The sequence below is a fragment of the Falco peregrinus genome, chromosome 3, assembly GCF_023634155.1.
Source record: "Falco peregrinus isolate bFalPer1 chromosome 3, bFalPer1.pri, whole genome shotgun sequence".
Taxonomy (NCBI): Eukaryota; Metazoa; Chordata; class Aves; order Falconiformes; family Falconidae; genus Falco; species Falco peregrinus.
Window position 1 is genome coordinate 77,989,891 of NC_073723.1, and position 14,393 is coordinate 78,004,283.

The window sequence follows — 14,393 nt, forward strand, 5'->3', positions numbered from 1 at the left end:
ATTCCTGGTCTGAGTTGTCTTGAGGTTTTCATCATGTGGTTCATCAGTCCTTGGGCATCTGTGGACTACCTCTAATGTGGTCATGAAATGTGATTGAGGAAATGGAGTTCATGGTCTCTACATAGCAACTGACCTGTGTAAAATGTCATTGAAAGCCTGTATTTCCACTGAAAGAAGTTGAAGGATCTATAAATTTTAAAAATTACTTTACCTAGTATCTAAAAGTGCAGCACTAGACCCCTCAGAGAAAGATGCAAGCAGTCCCATATTCTGTAATTATAAAGTAATGTCTCAGAAGGGGATATTGTTCCTATCCTAACCTTTTACAAAGCTTGTTTATGCCCTGAAGCATAAGTTTATTTCATTTTTTTTTTGAGATGACTTTTATTCTATCCTGTAACTCAGAGTGGCTTGTTGGAAAACAACATTAGTTTAGTGGTCTGCTTTCTAAACCACAACACAGTAGCTGATTTCCCTTTCTTAAGCATTATCCTTCAGTAAACTACTCATTCCATCCATAGTCCTGTATAATTTAAAAAGACTACATAAATAAATAGTTTCATAGATATTTGAGTGTAGTGCTGTCATGACAAAAAATATCAGAATGGAAAAAATAGCAAAGTTATGGTATGTCAAAAAATGACAAAATTTGCCCAACTCTCTCTCATACTGGTATCCCAGCCTTACCTGGGAAGGCAAAGATGGGATCTGTCTTGGTGGAAGCTGCATCCTCAGGGACTGGGGAAGGGAAGCTGAGTTGTGAGATAGTTTTGCACCCACCTTGGTGGGAGTGGTGTCAGACACCTGTGTGGAGATCTCAGCAACTTCCCTACTCATTCTTTGTCCAAAGTCTGGCTGCTTTCAGTTTCGAGCCTTGTGCTACCATGCTTTCACCGTCAGGTACTGGAGGCCTCATCCTCCTCATGTCCTTAGTCTTGATGAGATTAATGGTTATGCTGATGAGGGAGGCACACAGGCCCAGACCTAACCTTTGGGGAAAAAGAAAAAAATAAGTGAAATACATTTTGAAGTAGGAAGCACTTTTCCCATGTTGAAGAGTCACAACATTTCCGAAACGAGAAGGCATATTTCAGTGATTAGTTGCAGTCAATCTTAAGAATGCTTTAGGCTTTGTAATAAGTCAAACACAATATCCTCTCCTCCATGGAGAAGTGAGATGCGGGTTTCTGAGTGGAAGAACAAAAGCGTTACAAATGAGATATTTGCAGTAATTCCTCCACAGCGGCTATCTACACTACATAATATTTCCCCTTAAAACAGAAATCTGACTTGAATAAATGGAAGAAAACTACATTAGGAGAGAGAAGTCATATCTACAAACTACACATAAACCAGAAGTTCATTAGGGGCCACGCAAAGAAGCTTTCGGAAGGTAATTTTGCTACAAACTAGTTTTCACAAGAATGAAGTAAGGCTTTCAAAAGCATGATTGCTCTAAGTAATTCAAATTATCTACTCTACCTGATACTAAGTCTTCCCATTGAGATTACAAAGCACTTAAATTTTTACCCACTTTGTTACAGAAATCCCTGAGGAAGTTTTCAACCCATTTACAAGCACTGCTTTGAGAAGGAAAGAAAAGATGCCAGAAGTTTTCAAAGGCACCTCCAGCACAGCTAGAGTTAAACGCTTTTTACAGTATCACCTCTATATCATAAAGCTCTTTGTTCAGAAATTTACCTCTGAGTCACACGAAAATACCACTCTGGACTGAAACTTGGTCTACAAGAGTTCAGCCAAGAAAAAATATACCCTGGTGCTTTGTCCCAGCTTTTTTCTAGCACTGAAATCAAAAAAAGATGCTAAGGGCTCTGCAGTTTCCAAGCGCGAATGTACTCCTATTACTCAGAAAATTAATTTTAAAATGAAATGGTGTGGGCTTATAGCCTAGACTGTTGATGATGTTTTAAGCGTCAGGTGAGCCCCGCAGTGCTGGCGGCCACAGGTGGCATGGGCTGCCCAGCTGTTGCTCAGAGGCATGCAAACTCCCCTAGGACATCTCCTGTTTTATAGCAGTCCAAAGTCTAGCTTTTGTTTAGGCAAAACTCCCAGTGGCACCTATAGGGGCATGTTATAGCAAGGGTCATTAGGGAAAGTACTGCTCACCAGGGTGGCGGTTTCTGTCCTTGCCCCATAGCAAACAAGACTCACATTTTGCAGTGTGGGAACACTGACTTCGTGGGGACACAAAAGCGTTTGGACATCTTATCCCTTGCACAGCTCGGCAGCAGCGTTTATCAGTGTGGCTGTGTTTTCATCTGGCTTGCCAAGAAGCCACACCAGGGTCAGCCAGTTGCAGCGTTTTCCCACAAGATCGCTCCGCAGGACAGCTGAAAGGGTTATCACTTGGGGCAGGTGAAAGCTGGCCCAACCTCAGTCAAAACCATTTCTAGCTAGGGTTTCATACTGATGTACAAGGGGTTTTGCTGAGTTCTGCTTCTGTGCTGAAGTTTGAATGGCTCCAAACACAATTACACTAAAAAGATCAAAAAAGAAGATGCAAAGGAGGAAGCCTGTGTATAATAAAAAGGCCAAGGAATGAATCTTCCTAGAAACATCTTTGCAAATGCTGCTGCATCCAGTGCTTTGAAACCCGCAGGTGAAAATCCAGGCCTTCTGAGGACAGGGTGAGCTTTGCCTTTGCCTTTGGTGTATCGAGGCTTCCAGTCAAGGTCTCCGCTTTGTCGTCTTCCAGGTCCTGCAGCTTGTACGTGCCCGAAAAGTTTCTGCAGGTCATAGTAGCTGTATGAGGGACCCACATGCCATCCTGAGCAGAGCAGGAGGAAAGAGGCAGCAAGGAAGTTACCAGAAAACATACCATTGTGGTAAAGTGGGCAAGATGATTCCTCTCCTAGCTGCATCTTGCTACCTGCATGAATGCACACCTAAATCAAGACTGGATATGCAAATGATCAATAGCAGACGAGCAGAAAAGGTGACATCAATAGGGTCTCCTGGTGGCCTCCTTTCATAGCAATTGGCAGTCACCTGGGAGAGAAAATTGCTCACTAGCTTCTCTGGGGCTAGCATATGAAGGAGTCCCCCAGCCCAAAGCATGGCCTCAAGAAAGATCTGGAGCTTCTGAGAATGACTGCATTGTCTTAATAATTGAGGGAATCACAGAGCTAGAGGGACAAATACCTTCAGATATGGCATCCGTGGCCTCTTGCAGAAATAGCTTGCAGAGAGCAAGCAAAACATTTTAGTTTTCTTCCAGTGTTGCCTCTCGCATTTACTCCAGCATGCTATATTTGGTATGGTTGTTTCTGTAGGAGAGCTACTCTCTAACAACTGTCATCGTGTAGAAGCAAACCTCCTGGGAGTTTAAGGCAGTTTTTATTTAGACCCACGCTTTGTTATGATACCAAGTTTAGTCTCAGCCGTACTGCATGCTGAAATCCCCAGTGTCTGTGGCTGCTCACAAGATAAAGGTCTGTGTTTCTTTGGTTTCACTGCATTTCACAGCATCACTGCCCATGCAAAAATTCTGCTCCTGTCAATCTAAACCTTTGACTGTAACTGAGATGTGTGGAGATGGAGAGAGAGGGTAGTCATAAAGATGGCATGCAACATACTCTCATGGCAATAAGAAACACCATGTAGTTGTCAGCACAGAGAAAGGGAGGCTGGCCTTGGAGCAGCAATGTTTGCGATGGAAGGCAGGAAGATCAATTTAACTTCTTTGATGTGCCATTATCTTGCTGGTAAAGGTTTAAATGCTGTTTTGGGCTGCTATATTGATGTTCATTACAATGGGTCCTCTTTCCAAGGCAAATACTTTCTCTCAGAGAAAGTCCCTAAACTTTTTGAGCTTGGGGTGATGTTATTTTTTAAATTACAACATGAATGCATGCATGCAGATATATGCCAGCTCATACTATCTGTAGGAGATCTGTGTATGGTACTATGTAATTTTAGTTTTCCATCATAGCAGCATTTAAATTACTTATTTGCTTAAAAAAGAAGTAAGAAAACAAAACATAACTCATCCAGCTTGTAAGTACAACACCCTGAGTTGTCCTGTTTGTTCACCTTCCATTCAGCTGGAGCTTGGGAGGCATTAAGTGATACAGACCTTTGAATCTGCCCCCTCAGAAATTCTGACAAATCAGAACATTTTATGCTCTCCATTATTATTAAAAAATATCAACTTGCACACTCCAAAACTGTTTAAGAAATACTGATTTGATGGTACTCCCCCACATTTTTGCAACTGCCATCTTTCACTGTGAATGTTAATACACTGAGTGGCACAATGGTGTTTTGCTGCTGTAAAGAATAATTTTTTTCCTCGTAAATTCCAGGAATGGTTTCTTTCTGCTGCTCTAGCTGTTTCATGTAACAAATAATCTTTGCAATAGGAGAATTTGGCTCATCATGCAGATTTGTGTTCTTTAGAAGTGGAAAATAATAGCAGATGGTTTTCCCCGTGTGTTGGTGCTTTCATTCCAGTCAGGGTTGATACAAATATTTATTGAGGAGTGTCCTGGTTTTGGCTGGGATAATTTTCTTCTTAGTAGCTGGTACAGTGCTGTGGTTTTGATTTAGTATGGGAATAATGTTGGTAACACACTGATGTTTTATTGTTGCTAAGCGGTGCTTGCTCTAAGTCAATGGCTTTTTGGTTTCCCGTGCTCTGCCAGTGAGGAGATGCACAAGAAGCTGGGCGGGAACAGAGCCAGGACAGATGACCTGAGCTAGCCAGAGGGATGTTCCATACCATAGAATGTCATGGTCAGTATATAAACTGGGGGAATTGGCTGGGAGCTGCTGATTGCTACTCGGGGCATTGGTCAGCAGGTGGTGAGCAACTGTATTGTGCATTGCTTGATTTTCCCCCTTGGGTTTTATTACTTTCTCTCCCTCTCTTCATTACAATTATTATTGTTATTGTTGCTGTTATTAGTACTACTATTTTTACTTTCTTTCAATTATTAAACTGTTCGTTTCCTGTGCAAAGCAGTCCTCATATGAATCTGAAGTGCCACAGCCTGGGGGGTGTGTGTGTGTCTCCTGAGGCACAGGTCTTTATGTGGGTATGTACCACCCTTCCATGCCCCCACTGCAGGGACACAGGGAGATGATGGCTTGTCCAGAGCAAAGCAACACATCCCACTGGCACATCTTTCGGCAGTGGTTCGTTCAGGTCTGCAAATCCATTTCAGTGTTGTGCGTTAGAGCAAGCCAGACACTGGTCTATACCAGATCAGAAAGATGAATCTGCTGTAATGGCAGAAAGCTGACCATTAAACCTCTCCTTCATGCAAATAAATGAGTGTGCGTGCATACGTCCATGTGCAGACACTCATGAACACACATACACGCACACATTCCTCAGACCATGCAAAAGACCAGCCAGCACTTGGGTTTTTGCTGGTGGGGCTTGGTAGGAGACCAATGAATGTTCTTACAGCTGACATTAAAACCATGCATGATGCTAAAGCTGGAAGAGCTGTCAGGAGAAGCCCAAGTCCTCCCAGAATAGTACAGTTTTTCTAACATAGCTACAAGCAGCACATCAAACTCCAAACAGCTTCTTTTTTTACACTTGGATGTAAGGAGGCGGAGGGGGGGACAAGCAGTGGAGGGCTGACAATGACAAGCAGGCATTCGTTTGAACGAAAAGAATAAATCTACTAAACTTTTAAAGACTTACAGCATAATGTCTTGGCAATCTCACCACTTTCCCCAAATCACTCCAACATGATAATGTCAGAATTCTGGCGTCTTTAAATAAAGAAACAGCACAATGCTTATGGTTAAAACATGGAAGTTTGTAATGGTATAATTATAGATACAACCCTATCTGGAAATATATGAAATAACTGGGTGGGGTTTTTTTATTTTTTCTGGCCTTAAGGGTTGCAGTTGCTCCTGCATAACCATATACCCCACCTATGTGGTAGGACATAGAGGTCCTAATGTTGTGAAAACACCACCATATTTCACAGTAATGCCTCTGTATTGTAATTTTAAGAAATGCCCCTAACTGTTAGCATTCCACAGCATGATTTATTGTTTCATGTATTCACAGACATTTAATGCCCCTGGGCTGGTTTTCAGCAGGGATTATTTGGGTGGTTATGTTTTTCATGACTCCCTGAAGGCTTCATGGACCTTCCCAAGTTTCAGTGCAGCCCGGTGAGTGCAGTTCAGCATGTCCCAGCTTCTCCATAGAAAGAAAGGAAAGATCTTGTGGTTAGAAAAAGCCATTTAGTTTTCTTAGGCATCAGATGCTTCTCTATCCTCTGGACAGCTTAGTTCTTTAGCCTACAGCTCTAGGTTTCCCTGCTGTCTTGGTCGTGTGCAGAAAGTACAATCCAATTACTTCTTCCATGTGGAGAAGATACAGAGAGTCAGCAGTGATAGATAGATCCCTACAGGGCAGAAAGACCCATCCTCTGCAAAATAATGAACCCTGTAGCAAAAAAAAAAAAAAAAAAAAAAAAAAGCAAGCTTGAAAAAACACAGCTTCACAACTGAAGAGCCCCACAGCCCTGAGTGAGCTGAAGTTGAAAGTTCACATAGTTTTGAATCGTTGCTTCAGGCCCTGTTCAGAGTCAAAGGGATCTCAGTTTACACATTGGTTATACATTTAATCTTGCTTTAATGGCTGCAATCAAGTCAAAAGTTTTTACTGTTTGGGAGGGTTTTTGAATGAAAGCTCATACCGCATGTGGGGACAGAGGGCTTTCTTCAATTCTGCAGACCTGAAATAATCAGTACCCTGGTGTGAGCTCTACTTTGTTCAGATGCACTGTAGACCAAAACTTCTTCCCTAGTCCTGGACTACTCTTCTGGATATTCTTCACAGAGGTGTGAGAACAGATATTTCTGAAGCAAGCACTGGCATTATCAATCACAGCAGCCCCCGAGCAAGTGATCTGATTTTCAAAGTGATGAAATGAAAGCTGCTAGTGCCTTTTCACCTCTGAACATCAGATAGTGTGCTCACAGCCTTCTCTGGATGGAGGTGTTTGATATTAGCCACTGTTTTGACAATTGTCCTTTCTTACTATGTTACAAACATGAATGCAAAATTCTGAGCGCTGCTGTCATTTGCATTAAGAAACAGTTAATATCCACTTATCACAGCTGCACCATGATCGCATTAGTTACAAACACAGGTAATTGACTGTCTTTGATGTCATTGCATTCATTATTATGTATTTCTTTGCCTGCTGTGGAAGCAGCACCTTTGGGGATCTTCTTAATGGAAGCAACACCACTTGGATATGTACAAAATAGTAGATCTTGCAAAATAGTTCTCTAACTGCAGATTTTTGAAAACTTTTTGCTCCTCCCAAACCCGTTTTGCCACTTATGGGTCTGTGAAATCCAAACATCATTCACTACATGGCAGAGTACAGCTTAGAAAACCCTTCCAACACTGTTTGTCCACATTGCATATATGGTGATGTTCACTTTCTCCACTTACTGAGGAGCCTGAACTTCACCACCACAAATTAAAGAACAGATACTTTAGAGTCAAGCACCCACTTCGCATTGCACGTGCGCTGGTGTAATTCACAAGAAGCAGTGCCCGCCATGTGAGTGCTGCCTGCGTCTTCTGGTCAGAGAACAATTCCCCCATGTGAAGCATCAATCCCACCCCATGGAGGAGCATCTGCAGATAGTTTCAGAGAAACCAGCGGGTGGCAGAATCAGACTCAGTGACTGTACCTACCTCTTCCCAGGTGACCTGCACATCAGAAGTGTTGTTTCCTGAAGAAGCTGGAAAATGCATTTGAAATAAACACAGAGATATTTTCAGCCTGGCAATAGCCACTGTAAGCTGTGGAGGGGAACTTCTGTGAGCTGCAGAACAAGTAGGCGCCATTCTCAAAACCCTCCGCCCTGTTTTCATAGTCTGATGCTTAGTAACAGGTGAGTTTATTAGCCTTTCCACCCATGAAGCATAAGCATTGGTTTCAATCCAGCATGGACAAACTGAATTGCCTCCAAGACTGCCGACCCCCCTGCCAAAAGTCATTGGCAGCAGGTCAGAGGGTGCAAACTCTGGTGTGGGGTTTGTGGAGGGAGCAACCTGCCGCACACACACACATCCTTGCCCAGACAAGCAGGACCGCATAGACCTCATTTCTTTAGGAATTCAGGCTCAGAAAGTATTTGATTTTTGCCCTCTTTATATTATGCATTTCATTCAGCTGTGCTTCAGTCATTGTTCATCAGCCTTCCTTGCTCTTGTGAGGCTGGAGAAATCATAAATATGGCAGCTCCCTTTGAGTGTTCATGCTGGATGCTGTCCCCAGCTGCTGAGCTGCAATATGTGAGCCAGTGATACCACAAAGTGAAAGTTTATATTCCTTCTCTACTACATATTTTTAGTGTGTAAATCACAGAGCAGAAAAAATTTACAGGGGAATGAGTGGTCATGGGGAAGGTAATTTGCACATGATGCAGCAGCAGATACCTCTTTCTGCCCAGGACTCCTCCTGTTGGGAAGTTTCACACCTGGCTGAATGAAACCGTCAGCCACTGGTGGCTTTTTCTTGTGCCCAAGTTAAGGGCAAGGGGGGTCACTGACATTGTTTATCCATTATTCATTTAGCAATGGCTCCAGAGATCAACTTAATGTCATGTGTTTTTCACTTATATGAATTGCAATAGACTTCTTCTTCCAGCCTGCCTGCACTGGGGAAATTTTCTAAGTTGTTTTACAACTGGTATAGCTTAAGCTGTTTGGGTTATAGACTGGTTATAGACAGCTTGAGGTGAGTGATCATTTTTTATTGATGGAGTTTCAGACTACATCTACTAAAAACTGAATTATTAAGACCACATGATCCAGAAATATTTTGGCTCTATTGAAATATAAAATATCTATCTCCCTTGGACTGACAAGACTTCTATTCCCCAAACCGCTCATTCTCTCTTGAAAGGAATGGTTTTCATTGTGAGATTTGAGGTTTTCTTGCTCTGTTTTCCTAGCCTTCTTTAAACTGGGTATTTTAAGTCAATATATCACTAACAAGCCCAGATGAGATTTTCAGTGTAGCCTTTACTGACAGAATCAAAATTACATGAAATATTGCATTTTGAGGTAGTAGTGACATGTATGCAATCAAGAAGAGGTAGATTCTGATCTGGCCAGGTGAAATGCTCCCAGTTAAATCCCATAACTTTCAAGGCTCTATGCAACCAACACACTTGTGTGCTAATAAACCTGTGGAGCTGGAAAGAGAAAATTTGACTTTCTGGTCTAATGGGAAGGATGTGAATAAAATCACAGCTGAAAGCATGGAGCAGAAAACCTTGGTGGATCCCCAAGAGACAGAGATGGTAGATCCTTTGCTGAAGGAAGGTGGCTGAGGAGGAAGAGAAGGAGGAGGTGTTACGCAGAAGGGAACATCCATCTCTGAACTCAAGACCTCCTGGTCCTGACACGAGAAGTATCTGGGTCATTGGATGTGGTGGATTAAAAATTACCCTATAGGCATAAAGACACATTTTCTGAAAACTAATGAGATTTGCTGAATTTCAGATCCATGTGCTTCACTCCTTTAGACAGTCTCCAAAAATAGTAGAAGCAAGGTGGGATGTTAAATCTTGAGTCCAAGTCCTTGTGTGAGAACGTTTCCCTTGGCATGGGAGGCATTCCTGCCTCAAGATAAGGTACTGGCCAGGTAAAGGTAGCAGAGATCATGGCCAGGGGGACCATGGTCAGTTGCATGTGCTCAGCCCGTGTTCTGGGAACACCAGAATACCTTGCTTTTCCTGCAGCTCCTGCCTCCCCTCCCAGCCGGGAGGCAGGGACTGAGCTTTGCAATGTACCAGGGATGAGGCCATAGGGAAAAAGAGAAGGAAAGCAATGAAAACAAGCTGGTTGTCAGCCTCTGCTGCCTGCGAAGCTCTACACACAATTTCTGTCCTGGGAACTGATCCTGAGCTCCCTTTGAAATCAGGGGGCGTGTGTAGAGGAATGAAGGCCGTGGGTTGATCAGCATTGATAACATGCAGCTGTGGCCTTGTCTCGACGGCAGTGGGTTGATTGACATGGATGATGTGCAGCTGTAGCTCCTTCCTGCTAAGTGGTTAAATAGCCCCGAGGAGTGTGAGAGGGGGTTGGGTGGAGGAGTAGCAGTGTGGTCTGGTTGTTGGGGGAAGCAGAAGATGGATGGCTGGCCTTGTTGCAGTCTGATAGTTTGCTTGTGCTGCAACAATTGGTGCCCTGTGTGAGGCTGAGTTGGACTCCAACTATGACAGGTATGTGGCCATATGAAAAAGGACTAGGTCCATCCCAAAGAGAGGGTGTTCTGAAGCTAAAGGAGTGAACAAGGAAGCTTATGTCTTGTGTGTCATCCACCTTTAATATGGTCAGGGGTCCCCTTGGAGAGTGGGTCTCCCCCTCACCTTTGTGTTAGGCAGTACCTTCCTGTAACATGCAGAAATATGGGAGTGTGAAACCCTTTCAAGGCTCTATTGGAAGCCACCTTGTCAGTGCCTTCTCATTCTGGCCACAGAGAAATACCAGATGCAATCAAAGATCAAGATGTTCCCAGCATCTGGGCTGCACTACAGTGTTTCAGAACTACCTCAGCCTCCTGCTGTGTCCAAAATGGTGGTACCACTCCAGCTATGGTCCCATGAGAAAGGGGTTGCAGGTGGCCCTGCTCTGCCACAAACAGGCATCCATATAGCCAAGCAGGGAAAGGCAGCAGCATATCAATGTCAGCCCACCTGAAAAAGAGCAGGTCCTCCCCAAATAGAAGGTAGGATGCAATTAGCCCTAAGTGGGAATTTGAAGCATCCAGTGTTGATAACATAACATCAACTACAGACTGCTGAAGAGCAAAAAGCAAGATTCCTTCCCACAAACTCAAGGTTAATACTTTCTAACACATTTATTAGCTATGCTTAATTTACATTCTTTTCCATTTGGCTGTGAAAACACTAGCATAAGTGTGAATACAACCTCCATTTAAATATCTGTATTTAGTTCCATTCTTCCCCTTCCAGTGAAAGTTTTGGTGGCAGACAAACTTCTGATGGACAGCTTGCATTCACATTGGCTTTCCGTAGGTTTTGGTGTGTTATAAATATAAACTAGTTCATAGCCAGATATTACCTTAACTGTTTACATACTAACTGGGAGCACATAACATACAGACTTGGCTTTATTTAGCAATTTAAACTTGAAGTTTTACTGAGTGGTTAGCAGACAAAATGTTACATTGTGAGGGTTTTTTTTTCTCCCCGTGCCCTACAATATTTTACTTTGATTAAAGCTGTACTGAGGTAAAATTGCACATCTCGCGCAAAAAGCAATTTACCTCTACTCTTACTGAAGTTAACCATACTTATTTGTCCCAGCATAATGTATTTTTCTAGCTGCATTCTAACTGTGGTGCTTTATCATATGAACCAAGTTAGATTTAATCAAATTCAGTTTGTGTTGTGAATTTTAAGACATTCATTCAATTAGTTGGAATAAAAGCAGCACATTAGGAAGAAAGATTAAAGTTGAAAAATGCTGCTGCTGATCTGTGCGTTCAGTGCTCCTTCTGCACCTTTCTCACCCTGAAACATTTCTCATGCTTGGAGAGGCTTCCTGACATTCCCCCCCCCCCTTTCTGTTTCTCAGATTGCTGGTGATATTCATGGGATAAGGAAGATAAGAGTAATTTTATCAGGTTGCTACACCCGTGTAAGACCTGACCAGTTTTCCTCCTGCTGTGCCTGTCGTAAGCTTTTTCTGGACACTGGTGGACAATAATGGTACCACATTCAATCTGGGGCTTTTTTAATGTATTGGAGTCCACTGGGAAGCCACAGCACTGCTCCCCAGTTGCACTCCAGCTTACCAGTGCCCCTCAGCTACTTTTCTATTACTCTCCTTGTTGCCACCTGGTGGGAAAATGGCCATCACCCACTCGTGTTTGCCTTTCGGACCTGGCTGAGCAGCTCAGGGAGGCCAGTGCAGGAGCTGAGGGGTACCGAGAGGGTCGGTCAGCTCCTAACGCCCCTTTCCAGCAAGCAAACTACTTTCTCCTCTCAGTCTTCCTATAGCTTCCCTCTAAAACAATATATTTGCATACATAATAAGCATTTTGTGGGTATCGGGTTGTTTTTACTGTATTGTCCTGTGTACTGAAAGCAATATCCATTAATTTTTATTAGCATCTTACCTTTATTAAGAAAATTTTGATGCTTGCTGTTAATACATCTTACGGCTGCAATTCTCCTCATCTGGGAATTCTTGATTAATTTGGCTTAGGTTCACCAGCCTGAGTGATTTGAAAAGGCCATTGTAAAATAATAGAAATAAAAATGTCTTGGTGCAGTCAGAGTCCACTCCCTCAACTGAAAAATGTGGTGTTTTTACATTTTGAGACAGTTTCTCAGACAGCCAGACAAGGTGACATTAAACAAATCACGCTAATTACAACACAATTTATGTAGAGAGATTTTACTGGTCTGCTAATACTTGGCAGGAGCTGCCAATTACAAATGCTTCAAAAGAGAGCATTTCCAGCATTAACTTCTTTGCTTCTTAGGGAAAAGGAATGACGGAGCCTTTTGAGTTCCCTTGGTGGTGCCAAGGGAAGCAAGCCCAGTCCAAGCGCAGAAGCAGGGGTCGGAGACCTGAGTTTGGCTCATGGGTTTCAGACAGAGTTGCACAGACCAGGCTGCAGCCCCGGGGAAGATCACCCCTGAATGCACACCATGCCAAAACAAACCAGCAAGAATTGGTGTGGAGGCTTTGCATCATTTTTGGCCTCCATTATCTAACACCAAGTTTCCAGCTGTGCGTCATCCCCAGAGGTGCAGAGGAGACACTGCCATTCTCCTCTGGGGATGTTTTGCATGGTTGATGGTACATCATACAACAGAGGGAAAGATCACACCCTCTGTGCATTAGCTGCCTCATTAATGAACCAAGGATTAAAAAATTACCTATAAACTTGCCAACAGCACCACAAAATTTTTCCCAGGAGCCTGTAAAGCACATTAAGCTTAAACCTCAGAGATAGGCAAGGCTTTGCCTCTTTATTACTTAGTTTAAGACTGTGATCGTGTAAGATGTTATGTCTCCCCCTCCAACCCCTGCTAGTGGTTACCTTCACTTTTGCAGAAGTGACAAAAAGGGTATGGGGCACCCACATCGGTGCTTACACCAATGTCCTGGGAGGTGTTTAGATGCATCATGCTGGTTTTGCTACAGGGACAACAGCAGCCTGCTAACAGCAAATGGCTTTAGGGGCAGGGCTGGGGAGGAAGGCAGAAGGGGAAGAAGGCTTGTAATACCCTCTCACTGAGGGGATTTACTGGATGAGTCCCTGTCAATGTTGTCTGGCCAGGGCTCTATCCCGTGCAGTGGCCACTGACCACATGCAGGAATGCAAAGCTCTGGGTTAGACCCCTACCTCAAGGGAGAGTGAGGAGGCATGGGAAAGGGTCCTCAAAAATCAGCTGCTCAGAGCTAAATGAGCTCAGACCCTTCCTCTGCCTTCTCTGGGACAGCCAGAAAGAGAAGCCAGTCAGAAAATCAGCTGGCTCCCTGGAACAGTAGAAATGCCCTGGCAAGCTTTTCCTCATGTGCTCAAAGGAGGACAGTGTGAATAAATGTGATCTGGAGATTCTCAGATAGGCTGGTGGCTGGGATGCCTCACTCAGGCAGCGGGTTCAGATCCTCCCCCAAAGCAAGCTGAACTCAGCTCTCTGAATTGGTAGCTGAACACAGGGCTCCCAGCACTCAGCTAAGTTGCTCTCATTCTCCCACACTCATTTGTGTAGCCCGTGCCTGACTTTAGGATCCCTTGGAAATGCCCATGAACACGGACATGCTTCTGCAGAGCTTAGGAATCTTCCTGGGCTTCTTACAGTTTGCTTTGAGGTAGATTTGCAAGCAACTCTGCATCTGTGCTTCAGGGGCTTCACGCTGCTGGTAGGAGTTAATGATCTCTGGTGAGTCCTGGATACTTGTAGGAATTGTCCAGGAGGTAAGCTGTATTTTGAAAGGGTCACAAGTACTGTAAATGGTAGATATAGCAACAGCTGGAGATAGGAAAACCTTAGTGGGTTTTGGTGGAGCTGGTACTTTTTGCATCCATAAAGGCAATGCAAACTTTTGTCCTGCATAAAATAGTACCGTTAAGTCCTGCAGTGCTCGCATAATTGGTGAGTACTCCTTTGGAGCTGTTTGCCTTTGGCTCAGAGTGATTTGCAAAAAGTGGCATAGAGGAGATTTGGGCGGCAGGTTAGTACAAGGGGTAAAGCTTCCATGGGGAATGAAGCCTCCTGGCTTTACCAGCCATAGGAATTCCTGGGAGCTGAAGTTGATCCGCATCTCTCCTCAGCAACCTCTGGGAGTTACAGCTGAGTACTAGCAGAGGCTCTCCTGCAGTGGG

General features: G+C 43.7%; 1 long non-coding RNA gene across 1 annotated transcript; it reads right to left on the reverse strand.

Annotated features, from left to right (window-relative positions):
• Positions 1–359: 359 nt before the first annotated feature.
• Positions 360–6,428, reverse strand: LOC129784245 (uncharacterized). Its single transcript, XR_008746712.1, has 2 exons — positions 5,678–6,428; positions 360–989 (listed from the first exon to the last, which is right to left on the reverse strand). It is a non-coding gene; the product is annotated as an uncharacterized LOC129784245 (long non-coding RNA).
• Between the last annotated feature and the right edge of the window lie 7,965 nt (positions 6,429–14,393).